Source organism: Rhagoletis zephyria, unplaced genomic scaffold (assembly GCF_001687245.7).
Source record: "Rhagoletis zephyria isolate East Lansing unplaced genomic scaffold, Rhagoletis_zephyria_1.1 Rzeph_scaffold_00544, whole genome shotgun sequence".
NCBI lineage: Eukaryota > Metazoa > Arthropoda > Insecta > Diptera > Tephritidae > Rhagoletis > Rhagoletis zephyria.
Genome location: NW_016157628.1, coordinates 198,453 through 216,413, shown reverse-complemented (window position 1 = coordinate 216,413; position 17,961 = coordinate 198,453). Strand labels below are relative to the sequence as shown.

The 17,961-nt window shown below is 35.0% G+C and overlaps 1 protein-coding gene across 2 annotated transcripts in view; it reads left to right on the top strand.

Annotated features, from left to right (window-relative positions):
- The first annotated feature begins 5,971 nt into the window (after positions 1 to 5,971).
- Positions 5,972 to 17,961, top strand: part of LOC108360242 (uncharacterized) — a 26,942-nt gene continuing 14,952 nt past the window's right edge. Inside the window, exon 1 of one of the 2 annotated variants that reach the window (XM_017612456.1) lies at positions 5,972 to 6,166. The gene's annotated coding sequence lies outside the window, so the exon portion shown is untranslated. Of the gene's footprint in view, positions 6,322 to 17,961 lie in introns of both variants that reach the window. The other variant, XM_017612455.1, reaches the window with a different exon arrangement.

Below are 17,961 nucleotides of genomic sequence, written 5' to 3'. Positions count from 1 at the left end.
CAAACTAAAGCTTTCAAACATCTCTTTCGATTGACACCCATAGCTTAATATTTCATAAAGCATATACGCAAGCTTAACTAATAGGGTTTTTTTTTCTTAAAACAATATTGCATTTATTCAGTTAACTAAGTTCGACTTTTCAAACAGTTGGAAATCCTTTTCCAATGTATTTTCAAACTAAAGTCTTCATGCATATGTATTTCAATAAACTGATGACCTAAGTTGAACTTGATTGATCAAGTACATGGCAACCCTCCTAAATAAAGGTCAGAAATAAGAGTTTTCAAACCCATTTCAATTAATACCCATCTTTTAATAATTTATCTGCAACCCTCTTCAAACATTCCAAATATTGAAACTATTTCTTTACACTCTTTAGTTTGACTCCCATGTTTCATATTATTTTTGTATTACTTAGTTAATTAAAATAGACTTTTCAAACAGGTACACAGCCCTCTTCAAATGTATTTTCAATCTATAACCAATCTAACTCTCCTTTTTTTGATATTGCGATATATATTTCAATTAGTTGATGAACTAAGTTGAGTTTGATTTCTTGGCAATCCCGCTAAATATAGTCCAGAAATAAAGATCAAACCCCTTACGACTGATACCCATATTTAAATAATTTATTTCACTATTAAATAATTTCAATTTAATTTTTTAAACAGGAAAATAGCAACCCTCTTTCAACACCTTAAAAATATTCATAGTATTCAAACTAAAGACCTCTCAACGCTCTTTCGTTTGACATCCATATTTTGATATTCCATATAACTTGTGCATAAGATATCTAAATTCAAAATTTTAAGCAGATGGCAATCCTATTCAAAATATTTTCAAACTACCACCTTCTGAAAGCCCTTACACCTGACACCTTTATTATGATACATGTTTATCATTTCTAATTCACTTATTTCAAATTGAATTTGATTTTTTAAACAGGTGGCAACCCTCCTATGGATGAATTAAGAAACAAAGCATTTCAAAGCCAGTTATGTCCTGGACAAAAAGTCCCTTCGCGTATTAAGTATATGTACACTTATGTATAAAAATTGCCTAGACAAAATATTAGTGCTTTATCTGGCCCTTCCAATGCCTTCCTATCGCATCTAATGCCTTCCTATCCTTTCCAGTGCCTTCCTATCCCTTCCACTCAAGTAGCACAAAACATGTTGCAACACCTCAAAAATATTATTAGTGCTCAAAGTAAAGATTTATTAACAATTTCGTTTGACATCCATATTTTTATATTCCATATAACTTGTGTGTAAGTTAACTAAATTCACAATTTCTAGCAGGTGGCAACCCTCTTCTAAATATTTTCAAACTACTACCTTCTGAAACCCTCTCCTCTTGACACCCATATATTGGTACATATTTATCTTTTTTATTTCCCTTAATACAAATTGAATTTGAGCCGTTCGCCACCAAACGGGCTTTCAGACAGGGCGACTCCCTTTCATGTGACTTCTTTAATCTGATGTTGAAGAAGATAATAAGAGCTGCAGAACTGAACCGCTCAGGAACAATTTACTGCAAGAGCATGCAATTTCTGGCTTATACCGATGACATCGACATCTTCGGTAACAAAAACCGCGAAGTCTGTTCTGCCTTTTTCAGGTTGGATAAGGAAGCAAAGCGAATGGGTCTGGTGGTAAACGAGGACAAGACGAAGTATCTCCTGTCATCAAACAGTCAGCACATTCGCGCCTTGGCACCCACGTCACTGCTGACAATTACAATTTCGAGAAAGTAGAGAATTTCGTTTACTTGGGAACCAGCATTAACACCGATAATAATGTCAGCATTGAAATCCAACGCAGAATCACTCTTGCCNTTCGACGTACGAAAACCACATTATAAATCACTCATCATGCCCGTGCTGGTATATGGCGCAGAAGCATGGACAATGACAACATCCGATGAGGCGGCTCTTGGGGTGTTTGAGAGAAAGATTTTGCGGAAGATTTACGGTCCTTTACGCGTTGGCGACGGCGAGTNTAATTTGATACCTCATTTTAGAAAATCGAACTAACGGTGCTGATATGATTCGAATTGACACCGACGCTCCAGCTCTGAAAGTATTCAAGTGGGAACCCGCTGGTGGTAGCAGAGGAAGAGGGAGGCCCCTACTGCGATGGAGAGATCAGGTGGGGAAGGACTTGGCTTCACTTGGCGTTTCGAATTGGCGTCAGCAGGCACAGAAGAGAAACGACTGGCGTGCTTTGCTGAGCTCGGCCAAAATCGCTTAGGCGGTTACGGGGCCAAAACAGAAGAAGAAGAAGAAGAAGGCAAACCTCCTGAAGATGAGTTAAGATACAGAGCTTTTCAAAATCATTTCGATTGATACCCTGTTTTGAAATAATTGATTTTTCTTTAATAATTTGAATATAATTTTTTAAAAGGTGGCAAATCTTTTCAAAAAAGTAAAACTCTCATGCACATCTGCTGTCCAATCTTTAATTTGATACCTCATTTTAGAAAATCGAACTAACGGTGCTGATATGATGGCATTGATTATTATGTACACTCTAAAAAGTGCATGTAAGTCTTCTACTGAAAAGTTATTATTTTTCAACCAGAATCTGTGCGAATAAACGCACAAGATGTTCAAGATTTGATTTTGAACATGAGTGGTTTAAAATATACACATGAAATGTTTAAAATTACTAACATTTTGAAAGTAGAAATATATTTTTTACAAATAATAAATAGTAAGTGCTCATATTTACTCAATTTTAAACACTTTGTGTGTAATTTTTCTTTACGTGACAAATTTGGTATGTAAAAGAAAACAGACTGTTTAATTTCGCACAAATTAGGGGAGGAAACTGGTTACCTCTCTTTGTATGCCTATATTTAAACATAAATTTTTTAGAGGAAATTTTAAACATTTTATGTGTAAACGGTGAAATTGGTAACAATAATTGTTTATAATTAAAAAAAAAATTGAAATTTGTTCTACGTCACCCATATAATAGCAAAAGTAACCAAGCAGTGTTTTATTTAATTAACACGGAGTGTAAATTTGCATTCATTAAGAGAGGAAACTGGTAACCTATCTTAAAATGTGCGAATTTAAACATACATTTTTTAATTAAAGTGTATTTGTACCAAACAACGCGTGCAGAAAACAGCACTCAGACTACACGACGTTCATATCTTCGAGGTGGACGAATTACTCGACCACTCCGTGTTTTTACTGATGCCTGCTCCTGACTTCTATTTTCTGAGTCGCCTTCCGAATCAGTACTGCCAGCTGTTCATCCGATGATGCGATGTTGTATCATGTACAGCTGGAATTTTTGATTAATCATCTGTCTATCACCTAAAGATTGATTTCCTATCAGTGATGGGGCACTTTGATTTGTCCTTAGCCTCAATTGTCCTTATCATTATCCTCTAATAATATATCACTTGGATTTAATCTACAGTTATTGGATTTAGCATTAAATCTTCGATTTCGCCTATAACTATTATCAAAAATGTCTCGGACGATATACGACCAGGATTACATTTTCAATGATAGTCCCATAAGTCCGTCCTTCCCATTCTTTTGAAACATAACTGAATTACCTACATTTAATACCGGTAATGATTTCGCTTTCCGATCATAACAACTTTTTGTCTTTCTTTTATTTTTCCAATTTTTTATTTAATGCTGAATTCCGGGATGTTGTTCCTGACCAGTAATGCGGGCGATACTGGCAATATTGTCTTAACGAGTCTACCGAAAAATAGTTCCGAAGGCGTTAGCCCCATACTGGCCACAGGTCGTATTACACTCTAGAAACCGGTACTGCAATTGATCAACCATGCTTGCTTCCTAGCAACGTTTTAAAAGGCTTTTTGCTATAGCAACGCCTTTTCCTGTAAGCCATTACTTTGCGGTATCGCAAATCGAAGGAAATCTGCCGGATACCCTACCTTGTTAAACACGCCTTGAATGCTTTCAATATTATGCTTCGACGTCTTATCCCTAATCTGAATGCTCACTAAAAAACTTGAGTATGAATCAATAAGTGCCACAAAGTCAAGTCCCCCGTATTCAAACAAATCCATAGCCACGATATGGAATGGATATCTTGGTGGTTCTTCTCGTTTCAACTTTCTCACATATAGCGCACGATTCGGTGCGATATCTGATTTGTTTGTTCATTCCTGGCCAAAAGTACAGCAGTCTAGCCCTAGCAAGCATTTTTCAATGCCCAGATGTGCCGCATGCACCGAGTTACGTTGTAATTCATTAGGAATCACCAAACGGTGCTTCAAAAAAAGAAGTCCATTTTCTAAATGCAACAATGCTTTGTACTTATATAACTGTTGACTGCAATCATCTAGTTGATGGCATTTTGGCCAACCATTCCGTACATATTTGATAATGCGATTATACTTTTCATCTTTCTCAATGACTGTTCGATAAAAATTATAATTTTTTCAGTACCACACACCGTCTTCGTAACTGAATGTATAACGCCTGACAAATCGTCTAATTCCCCAACTACTGGTGATTGCGCCCGTGATAAACAATCAGTTATCGGCATGTATTTCCCTGGTTTGTACACCACTTTCATTTTCGGATATTTCATGGTTACGCTGTCAATATCACGCTTTTAACATTTTGAAGTAACTTAAAGCACGTTTCCACGAGCCTTGAATTTCGTAATTTGGGCACCATTCTCAATTTCAGCTTGAAATTGTGTAATGTTTCTCAATTTGGCCATATAAAAAAATATCAGATGAAATTGTGATGGTGTCTCAATTTGGGTGAATTTGAAAAATAAATATTAAATTTGGCCACTTGGAAGTCTTATAACTTTGAATAATTTATACGCCCAACAAGAAAAAACAAAATCTCTTATAAAAAATCAAGATTGTCGTTAATTTCTTCATGATCCAAAGATCGGATCTAATCGGATAGTATGGGGCCACCTGTGAGGTAACACCTTTCGTTTAAAAAAAGAATTATTGAAATCCGTCAACGTGGTCCAAAGTTATGCGGTAACATATATAAAAAAATAAAATGAAAGTAAAAAATATTCCGACGAATTATTATTTATTTATTTGGTAAACAAATGTGATTGAAATTGGTTTTGAAATTGAAATTTGTCATGTGAATATTTACAATTTCAAATTGAAAGTGAAAGTCGAAATTTCCCAATTTGAAGCTCGTGAAAACGTACTTTTATATTATTAAAATTAAAAGAATTGTAAAATTTCAGATATTACAAAATAGCTGCGACAGATATTCTGCATGCTGGCATTTTCTAAATGCGTGGTGCACTCTTGAAACTTCGCAGATATGTTATATTTCATGCCAACGTAAATTGTCTCTAATATGAACATTTTATTTGAAAACTTACGTATAATCGTTTTTTTTGCTAAAGAATTATTGAAAACATAAATTGTGAGTAAATTATGTTTAGTAGTTACTAATTTATCGCGTATTTCTCTAAATTACCGTTATATGGGATGGGAAATCCACGTACCAAGTTTCGTTAAGATATCTCAATTTTAACTAGAGTTATCATGTGCACAGACAGAGGGACGGACGGATGGACAAACATTCAGAGCTTAATCGATTACTCTTTCATTCTGACCATTTTGGTTTACGAAACGTAATCTATTTAAAGCTGCACTGTCATATCCGACAGTAATCGGATAATATGATGGATTAGAGCAAAGCGTAAATTCAAGAAAAAAAAACTTGGTTTAAAGGAGAAGAATCAAACATCGATGAATACTGGATGGCATACCGTTGGCCGGCCAAATCTTTTAGTTCACAAAACTTTACTTTTGGTAGATTTTGAAGTGTTTTGGAAGGTAAAATACATTGCTGAGTGGCAGCACTGTGCCAAATCAATTTTTATGTTGCTGCAGTGGCTGCAAAACTTGTTGCTAGTTTGAATTGAACATGATTGCGTTCCTGCTACTCTTGGTCGGTTGTTTAGTTTGATAGTAGGCATTGTGGCTGTCGGTCGTTATGTGCGGTGATATTCGTTATTCGGTCCACTTTTAAATTCGTTGTTTTGTCGTAAAACGGCTTTGGGCTTTTGTTTTGTGTTTTGTTGTGATCAACGTAAATATTTAAAACAAATGGTTTCATTAAAATTTATGGGCATTAAAAACTTAACCAAACTCAGTGGAGCACGTACATACTTATGTACGCACATATCTAATTAAATAGTAAAAACACTGAAATAACTCAAACACCTTGATCGTATGTAAATCAAAGCTGCATGAAGATTTGATCACCTCACTCCTTCTTCGATTGTACCAACTGGACATCTGCAATTATACAAATACATGTGTTTTTAGGTACTATTTATATCTCTCATAATGAAGTAATCGTAAGGGTTTATGACTGATTTCTGAAAGTCGACAAACTGTGTTTTTATTGTTTAGTAAACAGTAGCAAAAACACATATGTTGGTAAAAATAATAACATAAACATAATTTAAACAAAACCCATGGTGAAATCATACCAGGTGTAGTAATAAAAACCTGAATAAAGACTTGACACTATCTTATTTAAATATTTGCCTTTAAAAATTTCTAGTTAGCTTAACTGGTGGGAGTTAGGGTACCACCGTAATGGACACTTTTGTAGAGCATTCAGATCTGAAGATACCCCTTCATTGACCAAGATTATACCATAAAATGCTTCTGAGCTGTATACTTTTGAAGAAAAAAACTCAAAGTTTACGTGTATTTTGAATGGGGAATTCTTTGCACGCCTTGGTCGAGCACTTAACATTAATATTAAGGGCTCAAATTTTCAGGGTTTATTTTAGGTCTTTTCCACAAAATTTCGAGAAAAAGCATATTAATGCATATATAACAAGTAGAGAAGTATAAGTTCGGGCGAAACCGAATTGTATATACCTATCCGGCGCAGAAATCAAATACCGTCGTTTCAACTTTCTCTAAACTACCTTTGCATGATAAGCGGGGGTGTTTTTCCCGATTTCAAACGTTTTCTATAATATGCTGAGTTAGACTTAGGGCCGGTTGCTCAAAGCCTGGTTGACACTAATCTCCGTTATCGACGTTTTCGACTCCATGCATATAACAGAGTGTTAACCAGGCTTTGAGCAACCGGCTCTTAATGGTATAATTGAACCAAGTTTGGTAGAAATCGATAAAGTGCTTACCGAGATACACCTTTGTAGTCATAAAGTGGGCGGTGCCACGCTCAATTCCTAAAAGTCTATAGTCTTATTTATTGTTAAGAGATTGTTGTTAATATTAACTTGGTGTAAATAAGCGTCCTCAATTATTGAAATTTATTATTTCTGAAGTTATCTGAAATTTACCTATATACAGGAAGCGGGTGCAGTTTTAGTCCGATTTGCATAATTTTCAACGAATTGCTATTTCGTACCAAGGTTATTAAGTGCACCAAGTTTGGTAGAAATTGAGAAATCGGTTACCGAGTACACATTTGTGGCCATGAGTGGGCGGCGCCACGCCCATTGTCCAAAAATGTATAATAATCTAATTTTCTGCTAAGCCGTTATCGCAATCAGTAGTTAAAGATTAATCGCAGATTTCTACTTTCTGTAAATTACCGTTATATGGAAGGTGGGCGTGTTTATTGCCCGATTTCAAAGAGTTTCAACAAATTTCTTAGCAAGGCCTTAGGCAAGACTCGTACCAAGTTTGGTACGGATTTGTGAAGCAGCTACTGAGATACAGCATTTCATCATAAGTGGGCGGGGTCACGCCCATTTTCCAAAACTTTCACAATAATATAATTTTTTCCACAATTCTACTTCACATACTAATTTTCAACAATTTGGATCCAATATTTTCTGAAATATAGCAGTTTTTGCATTTTTCGAAATTATCGTTATATGGGAAGTGGGCGTGGTTCGCCCATTTTCAATAGCAACCTACCTTGGATAAAGGGCAACCTACATACCAAATTTTGTTAAGATATCTCAGTTTTTGCCCGAGTTATCATGTACACCGGCGGACAAACGGATAGACAGACAAGGCTTAATCGACATCTTTTTTCGTTCTGAGCATTTATGTATACATTTGTCTATATATGTGCACAAGTGCGCTCGGGTATAAAAATCTATTAGGTAATTTTATTTTCTGCTACGACTTTTTGCGTCACTTCCGTAGTTCTAATCCTGCATAGGCCTAGAGGCTTGTGCAAAATAATTTTCCATATCAAAAAAAGTTGCTGTTTGCCAGCCAAATCATTAAATTTTGTATATTTTATTATTTCCCCCACATATGAATAAATAGATATGAGTAGCGTAAGCACTGCCTCCAATAGGGCTATTGTGCATGCAAAAGTATATTCGTCCAATGTCGGGTAACTGAGCTTTGCGCCATGTTATAAATATCTCATAAAGCTTGCTTTTCTAATGTTTAAATTGTATTGCATTAAATGGTAGAATTTCAGAATTCTTCATCTAATTTTTAAAAGTCCCGCCTCTTTTTTTATTGAGCTTAACATACGCACCTTTATAAACATTTACATTCCATAAGATTCCGGATTAACGGCGCAGTTGATCTGATCAAAATTGTGCCTTGATATATGGCAGAAAGTGGATTAACGAGCCGCGAGGTCGGTGATTCGAGTCCCACGGCCAATAAAATTTTCATTTATTTTTAACCGACTGCTCAAAAGGGTGAAGGTTATCAATTCGTCGGAATATTTTTTATACCCGAGCGCACTTGTGCACTCCTCGAAAACTGCGATATTTTATTAACTACCAAACTCGGTATGATTATTGTGCTTGCCATATAAAATCAAAACGCTGAAAATTATTGAAATCAGACTAAAATGCTTGAAACTTCGATATTTCGAAATTTAAGGACGCTAATTTACGCAAAATTGATATTAATAACAATCCCTTAAAAAGAAGTAACATTATTTGGAAAATAAGTTTATCGGAGATGTCAAGCTTGGAAAGGGATGACACAACACAGCTATGTATGTATGTTGTGGCATTCACCAAAATATTGCGAATCTTTCGAATGCGGATATTTTATTTTTTTGGCCAAATTGTTTCGGGCCGCGTGAGCCACCAGGTATTTTATATTCAACAGTTGGTAATTAATTTTTTTCCAAAATCGCTGAAATTTCGAAACCACAATGCTCCACCAGATTGTTTTCTTGAGTAAACCAAATGCCTTTGCAGAGTCTTTTAAAGATGGAAACATGCTACATACTTATTTCTATCTTGTTCCCATAATTTAGCTGGCAACACAAAAATACATTTGGACAACTTGGTTTTGTTTTGCTTTATAATTCTTGGGAATATTTGTTCACATGGAATTCGTGGTAAGGCCGGTTATACAAATACTATTTGTAAACGTCCATATATACATATGGATATTTATATGTACATACATACCTATGTATGTACGTGCATATGTACATATTTATATGAGGCATTCTTTTTCATATCGGACACCAAATTTGGTGTCACACTTTCGATTCGCTTCAAATTTTATTTATGGGTTCTTTACATGAAATAAGCTAACACGTATTCGAGGGTTTTTTTTTCTTCGTAGATATGATCTGTGAAAGTTTGGATTTTTTCATGATTCTGACTAATCATGTACTTTTTCAAACCAATATCTCGGGTTGTGCTTCTCATAGAGACTTCTGCCAAAATCCGCAATCAAATCTGCGTTTTGCTAAATTTAGTCCTACAATTACCAAGCCCATTTCTAGGGGTATGTCGCCTTAAAGAAAAATCGTTCCGTACAAATTTTATTTCTGGATAGGTATACTATCGGAATCCGCAATGAAATTTAAATTTCTGGAAAAACCCGATTTTTAACACCTTTCTAAATATATCTCAAGATAAGTTTTCGAAAACAAATTACAAAAAAGTGTTGATTCGCATACATCCCATCATAAAGAAAAAATATATTTTAAAAATAGTTCTTGAAAAAGGCCAATTTTTTTAACCATGTTTTTTAAAGAGAATTAAACAAGGATTACGATGGTGTAATTTTTAACCCCTATTAGCTTTAGGACAATCATAAAGAAGTAGGTGATTAGTCAGAACCACGAACCAAACCACCAAACTTTGACATATCACATCTCCGAAGAAATAAAAAATGCCTCGAATACGTGTTAATTTATTTTATGTTTAGAATCCATAACAAAACTTTTAAGCGAATCGGAGATATGATATAATTTTTTTTACGAAATCCGTCCTGCTTCAAAAAGAATGGCTCATATACGCCTATAAGTGCAGAGAATTTATTCATCACCATAATTACCAGTTTGGAGATGGGCTAGTCCCAAGCCTTATTCATCAATGAATTTTGATTAGGTGTCTTCACTTTTGTGCTGTGGGCATCTGTTAATTTGATTTGCTTGCACATACATGTATGTATTAATGAATGACCTTATGTATGTATAAACAAAAAACATTTAAATGAGTTGGAGTAAGAATAACAAATGTATGAATGATGTTTACGGCAAGCAAATGCATACATATGTACATATGTATATGCATACACATCTACATAGCATTAAAGACTCCTCCACGCAACTTGTACATAGAAATTTGTGCGAAATTTATAAACATATAAATGCATACAATAGGGTGGCCCAAAACTTCACGTAAAAAGTAAAGTTGTAATTTTAATGCTCTCACCCCCTAAGATTGATTTATATCGGAAAAACCATACCCCTTTTTTATTACGAAATAAAAAATTATTTAGGGGTCGTTCAAGGTTTTCCATGTATTTGATATTACAACGGTGGTCAAACGCGGCTCTTTGAGCCAAATGCGGCCCTTTGCTAAGCAAAGTGCGGCTCTTTTTACTTGCTCTTTGCTTAGAACATTTTGGCTCTTTTTACTTTTTAAAATACATGAATGTCGCTGGACATTCTTTTCCATTGTGTTATTTTTTTATTTTATTCTCTTTATATACAAATACACAAATTGAGATCGGAACATTACCCGAAATCGGAGAATGAAAATTGGCTTTCAGACTCAATGGTCTTTACAAAGAATCATTGCAAAACTTGAACATGTCCCTACAAGGAGAGAATAAAAATGTTTTTGATTTGTCGCAAATTAATTTAAGTTTTGAAGCTAAGCTACGAATGTTTGTTCTCAAAAAAAAAAGAATGTTTCATAATTTCCCATGGCTAGAAGAAAATATTGCAGAGGATTAAGGAGCAGATTTTGAATAAGATTCGCCGATTTAAAATTATTTAAATGTACGTTTGCAAACTTCATAAACCCTTTTTTATGTAACGTAATTGAGAATGAATTTACAATATCCGAAATACTCCTTTTTAAGGAAAGCGAAGAAGAGTTAGAGTTTTTGGAATTAAAAGAAGATAAGGCACTGGAAATGCTACATAAAGCTTTGCCATTGCTTGAATTCCGGTACCAAGTACCAGATTTAAAATATCCACTGTTGAAACCTTTTACTCTACAATGGAATTCGTATAGTCAATATACCGTTCCCAATTAATTGCATTCGCGTACCTTATAACACTAAGCGACAGTCAAAATCGGGATGGGATGAAACCAACGGGAAATGTTATATCGGTCAAAAACAAGTTATACGTGTCCCGGCGTTTCGCTGGGTCACGTCTAGGAATCGAGATATATATATAACTATCATATAGGGGAAATTGTCACCTTTGGTGGTCTTTTTTTGACATAACTCGAGAACCACTAGTCCGATTTTGCTCAAACAAATTTAAAAAAATTAAAAATTACAATTCCTTTAATCTGTTCATATAACGTTTTTCTATATAATCAACAGTTTTGCCGGTAAAAATAAATGTATGAAGAAAAAAAATATTTTTTGCCTAAAATATTAAATTTTTTTAAATCTGTTGATTATATAGAAAAACGTTATATGAACAGATTAAAGGAATTGTAATTTTTAATTTTTTTAAATTTGTTTCAGCAAAATCGGACTAGTGGTTCTCGAGTTATGTCAAAAAAAGACCACCAAAGGTGACATTTTCCCCTATATGATAGTTATATATATATATCGATTCCTAGACGTGACCCAGCGAAACGCCGGAACACGTATAACTTCTTTTTACCGATATAACTTTCCCCGGTAGTTTGTACCCTTCCCGATCACTGACCCCTACCATTTGTCTCACAGTGTAATTATTGAGAGTTATAAAAACTATCAGCTTTTTGTGATCGCGTACGCAAAAAACTTGCAAAGTAGGGGAAATTGAGAGAGCAAAATGACATTTCATTTTGAGGGAAAGCTGCTAGTTTCTGCTGGAAAAATTTTTGCCAACAGCAATTTTCCAACCAGAAAACAGCTGATCAAAAAAAGCTGGTTGGAATTGGCGAAAATCCCTAAATGTAATGTGATGGTTTGGAAGTTAAAATAGTAAAATGCGACTAATTAAACTTGTAAGAAGTAAGTAATTATTCGTTTAGTCAGTGAACTGTGTCAGGATAAGACTTCGGGATTTGTTTTCTTACGTTTTTAATGTAAACAAAATTTCTATCAGCTCTTCGTCTAATTTGCAAGTTTCTGCAAATTTTCTGTTCGCGTACTATTCTGAATATTTTTCTCTTGGACGACTTTAACTGACGTAAGATATTGAAAATTTCGCCAAAGGGATCTTTTGAACTTTCTTTAATATCTATCTTAGGTACGTTAGAATAATAATAAAATTAATTTTTTTCATTTCTAATAATAATTTTATTTAAAAATAAAATTTTTGTTTTTGTTTATTTGTGGCTACTTTTGGCTAATGCTACAATTTAGAATTTACATGTGGCTCTTTTCGGCCTAGGCCTTGCCCACCCCTGTTATATCAGGAAAAACAAGTTTTTGTGGAAATGGTATAGAAATCTTAAATCACTATTTTTCGATCGGAAAATTCTATTTCTCTTCAGAAAACTTCAGGGAATATTACCCAATTGTGTTATTTTGCAATTTTTCATACCAACGATTTTTTATGAGTCCCTCTATTGTATTTATTGGGGTTTTTAGGGGAAAAAGTTAATATTAGGAAATGTTAAATCAACAGTTAAGTATTATTACTAGAAGTCTCCTAAAGCGAAACCAAATTTTTTGATCTAAAAATATTGATTTTAAATAATTCTAAATTTGAGCGCTTTGAGCGACCTTTAAATGTTAGTTTGATTTCAAAATTAAAAAACAGGGGTATGTTTTTTCCGGTATAGAACAATCATAGGGGGTGAGAGCATTAAAATTCCGGCTTAACTTTTTTTTCGGCCACCCTAATGTACATTCATATACATATGTATATGTGTCGTATAGCATACGTAGCTGTGTTTATGTATTTGGGTGCTTTGCGATAAGCCAGGCTTTCCCAAAGTGGGTGCCGAGGTACGCTTGGGTGCTGCTAGTGGCTAGAGTATACTAGTGGGGCGGGCAAATTCTTTAAACTTTCCATACACAACGCAAGCGGTTTGTTCAAACTTCAGCATGGCGGATCGTCAAAACCCACACACAACACAAATGGCATCCAGCAAAGGGATATTTCGCTTGGTTTGCCAAGCAGATTGTGTGGTGTATTTCGCTCGTAAGCGTAGTTCCCCAGTACGTTTTGTCAACGAAAAATTGAATCAAAAGATTTTCAAAAAAATAGCAGAAAACACACACTTTTCACAGCCATTTTCGGTACTTTTGTAGACCTAATCCGCGTTTCATCTATTTTTTTCTCGTTTCGGATTGATTTTCAGATTTTTTTCTGGCTGGGCTGTTCTCGTAACAAGCGCAACAGCTTCACGCACTTATATGTTACTATATGCAACTTATTTTTTGGAACTTCGCAATCACACTGTGAAAGAGCAAATCAACAAGATTTTAGAGGCAATCGAAAACGTACTTCTAAAAAGTTTGAAAACTTTTGAATTTTTTACTTTGCACTCGTGTTAGTGAGGCACCCATTCGCATTGCAAATCGAAGAAGAGCTTTTGATGAGTGAAGTGCATACTTGAGACTTACACCACTAGCGACGAAATTTTTAAAGCTATCGAAAAAATTTTACGGAAAAATGGTTTGAAATGGAAAAGGTGTGTAGATATTTGCAGTGGTTGGAACAACGGAAGGAGCGGTAGGCCTAGCATGAAGCAAGAGGCAGAAAACGTCACGAGAAGGCGCTGTATGATCCGTCGGTATTTCCTGGCGACTAGGAAGATGCCGTCACTGCTGCGAAGATAACATAGGCCTACGAAATAAAATACATCTTTGGCTTTTTCTAGCACGTCGAGATTTCTTTTATTGGTGACATGTATATTTTAGAATTTCCAGCAATTTGCATAAAAACCCCATATATATGCAAAGAAAAACGTACATATGTAACTTCGAAGTTAACGCTAAGAAAATGGATAACAGCCTGTTTCACCAGCAATTTAAATGGAAAATGATTTTTTATTTTCTGTCAATTTCCATGTAATATTCAAAATTAAAAACATTTTTCACTTAAGTTGCTTCGTTAAATTGGCTGTCCATTCACATACAACTTTGCTTGACAGTTCAAACTTTGACAACAAAGCATGAAACGCAGAAGGTATGCTACAATAAACGCTTTGACAGCTTTTACGTTCTCCTTTTCCTCCATATATTTTCTCTGTAAAATAGATAACAATATAATAATATGCATTAATAATAGCAATAAAATTTCCTATTTACCCTATTTTTGTCATTAAATGCAAATGCAAGCGCACGAGAAAAGATACAATTGCCAAAGCGGGCAAAAGTTGAGAGTTGCCCAAGATTTTGCTTCGCTTTGCTTTGCTTCAAACGTTTTTTATGTGAGCATACTCATGCATATGCCTACATCGATCTTATATGTCAAAGCAAGGAACTATCAAGCAAAGCGAAGAAAGTTGTATGTGAATCAGCCTTTAATGCATTAAAAATACTAGTGACTTTTACTTTTACATTTCTATGTGAGACTGCCTTTTCAACAAATGCTTACATAAACATCTAAGAATTTAAGATTATCGTTAATCTATTCATGATCCAATGATCGCACTTAAACCAAATTAGACCACCTGTCAGGTAACACCTTTCCTTTAAAAAAGAATTATAATAATCGGTTAACGTGATTCAAAGTTATGCAGTAACATACATAGAAAAAAATAATAAAATAAATATTCCGACGAATTGATAACCTTATCCTTTTTGTGAAGTCGGCTAAAAACAAATAAACCAGCAAGCTTTCAGCGTCAAATGATTTCAGGGTAAAATTGTCAAAGCTCCCAATAAACTTAAAGGAAATAATGAAATCATCAAAACAATTTCAGTCCTCACATTAAAGCTAAAGGAGCATAAAGTTTGCATTGTGTTTTCTTGTTTTCGTAGATATTTAAAGAGTAGGGGTGCCGCGAAATTTTTTTAGCACAACAAAGGTGCCATGGAAAAAGTTTAGGAACCCCTGGCCTACAGCATTAAGTAAGTATTTAGCGCATGTTGATATTTCTGGGGATATTTAGTATCTGGACCAAGTTTACCAAAAATCAAAATGTACCGATTATATTTCCTATTCACTATAAACGCAGTGTTATATTTTGAACAAAAATAATTAATGTGAAAAAAGCTTGAAATGTTTGGGGTCACTCGTATATTTAAGCTCGGATCCACCTTCAAGATCAACCAACTTTTGACGACATTATAAAAAAATTTTTGGGATTTCTACATATGGTAATATGTACGTGGTGCAACACGGATAAAGATTCATTGAATATACGAAACACCCTTCGTATGAACGGTAATTGTCAGAAAGAATTATCAATCTGGATTAGTTGTAAGAAACGCGAAAGATTTCTATAACTGTATAAATCAACTGATGTTTTTTGGATATCATTACCCCATCCGAATTGCATTCATGTTTCGAATACCCTTTCGAAACCATTTAGATAGCCCTCCAACACATCGACATCAATAAAAATTAGCTAGGAATTAGGTGTCTTTTAGGTGTTAATTAGGGCCTCCAAAATTAATTTAGGTGTTCCTTTGGTTTCCGAGAAATTCGCAAAAATGTGTGAGTCAGCTAGGTTTACGTAAACCTAGCTGACCCATCGTTAAATTTAGGTTTTAAAATTTCCAAATATATGCTGGAATTAGGTGTCTTTTAGGTGTTCTCCAACGCCTAGCGCTGTTAAGCTAGCTGAACAATCTTATTTTTCTTTTTAATTTTTAAATTTTTAATAATTTTTTTTGCTAATTTTTAATAATTAATTTTTTATAAGCTAGCTAAAAAACATATTTTTACGAATTTCTAGGAAACCAATGGAGGTACTAAATTGGTTTTAGTGGCGTGGAAGAACACCTAAAAGACACCTAATTCCTGCATATAGCTTAACAGCGCTAAGCTAGCTGAAAAACACATTTTTGCGAATTTCTCGGAAACCAATGGAGCTACTAAATTAGTGTTAGTGGCGTTGAAGAACACCCAAAAGACACCTAATTCCAGCATATATTTGGCTAGGTTTACGTAAACCACACACACATTTTTGCGAATTTCTCGGAAACCAAAGGAACACCTAAATTAATTTTGGAGGCCCTAATTAACACCTAAAGGACACCTTATTACTAGCTAATTTTTTATTGATTTTTGGCGACTTGGGTCAGCTAGGTTTATGGACGTTATTTCCACATATCCATATTTACATAAATATGTACATGTATACAACTAATGTATGCAGGCCCGTCGAGAGGGGGGAATCGGGGACTTTTTCCCCGGGCCCGGAGTTCTCAAGGGAGCCCCGTGATCAGACTTCAGAGCGCAGCACTTACCTTTGCAAAAAAATATCCTGCTGATGTGTCCGAAGAGATTTCAAATGAAATGATGCAGCGTTCTATCAAGGATAAAAACTATCATCGTTCTTGTTCAACCCAGAGTCGAGTTTCAGGAGTATAAGGTGGCCACTCCTTAGAAAGTGAGTTAGCAAGGCATCTCGACTTGACTGCTATCATCAAAGCCTTTGCCTCACTACCAAACCAATTATCCAATCATAATATTCAATATATGTACTGCCGTTCAAATCATAAAAGCCGTAGTTGCAATGGGTTTCTTATGTAGTTAACCACTTTCTTACGTTGGACGGCAGTATACTACGAAATTCCTCTATACGGCCCTGAGTGTATGTATGTACATTGTATGTTATGTATATTTACTGAATATACGCATACAAAGTTAAAATCAAAAACAAAAGCATTTATGTTAAGCATTCCCTTATTTGCTACTTACTGAATAATTGAAAGCTGATACGCCTTTGTCATTTGTTATGAATAAAGTTAAAGAATGGAATAATTATTATGGCAAGCTAGATCGGGAACACCAAACCATATTTAGCTGGAGAAAGTACTTCCACTCTTTAAAAGCTTCTGAAGGCAAGAGTGTTTACTTAGTAAGTACTCGTAAAAACAAAAATAAGTTGTAATTTCAAATGGTGAAGCGTTTTCTTACCGCTTTAATATTGCTACAGGCGATATTTGGACAATAATAACTTAGAACAATTTTATTTATATAAAGATAATGCGCGAAGGCGTTTGTTTTCAGGTCAACAGATCTACACCGTTCGTTCGGTTTTCGTAGCCCTAGTCGTAGTCTAATTTCTAATTTGTAACGAGAAGAAGAAACGACTAGCGTGCCTTGTTAAACTCACCCACAATTGCTTAAGAGGTAACACTGCCAATCAAGAAGAAGAAGAAATGACTTAAAGTAATACCTAGTGACCGATGTCCAGAATATACTTAAATTGTGGAGGGAACACTTTTATAACCTACTGAATGGTAGCAGCGCTGAAAGTAGTGAGGAAGACGAACCCGAGTCCCCAGTCGATGATGATGGAGTAGCTGTCCCACCGCCTGACTATGACGAGGTACGAATAGCGATTACGCGGCTGAAAAACAACAAAGCTGCTGGAGCTGACGGCCTGCCAGCCGAGCTATTCAAGTACGGCGGCGAGGAGCTGATGAGGTGCATGCATCAGCTCGTATGCA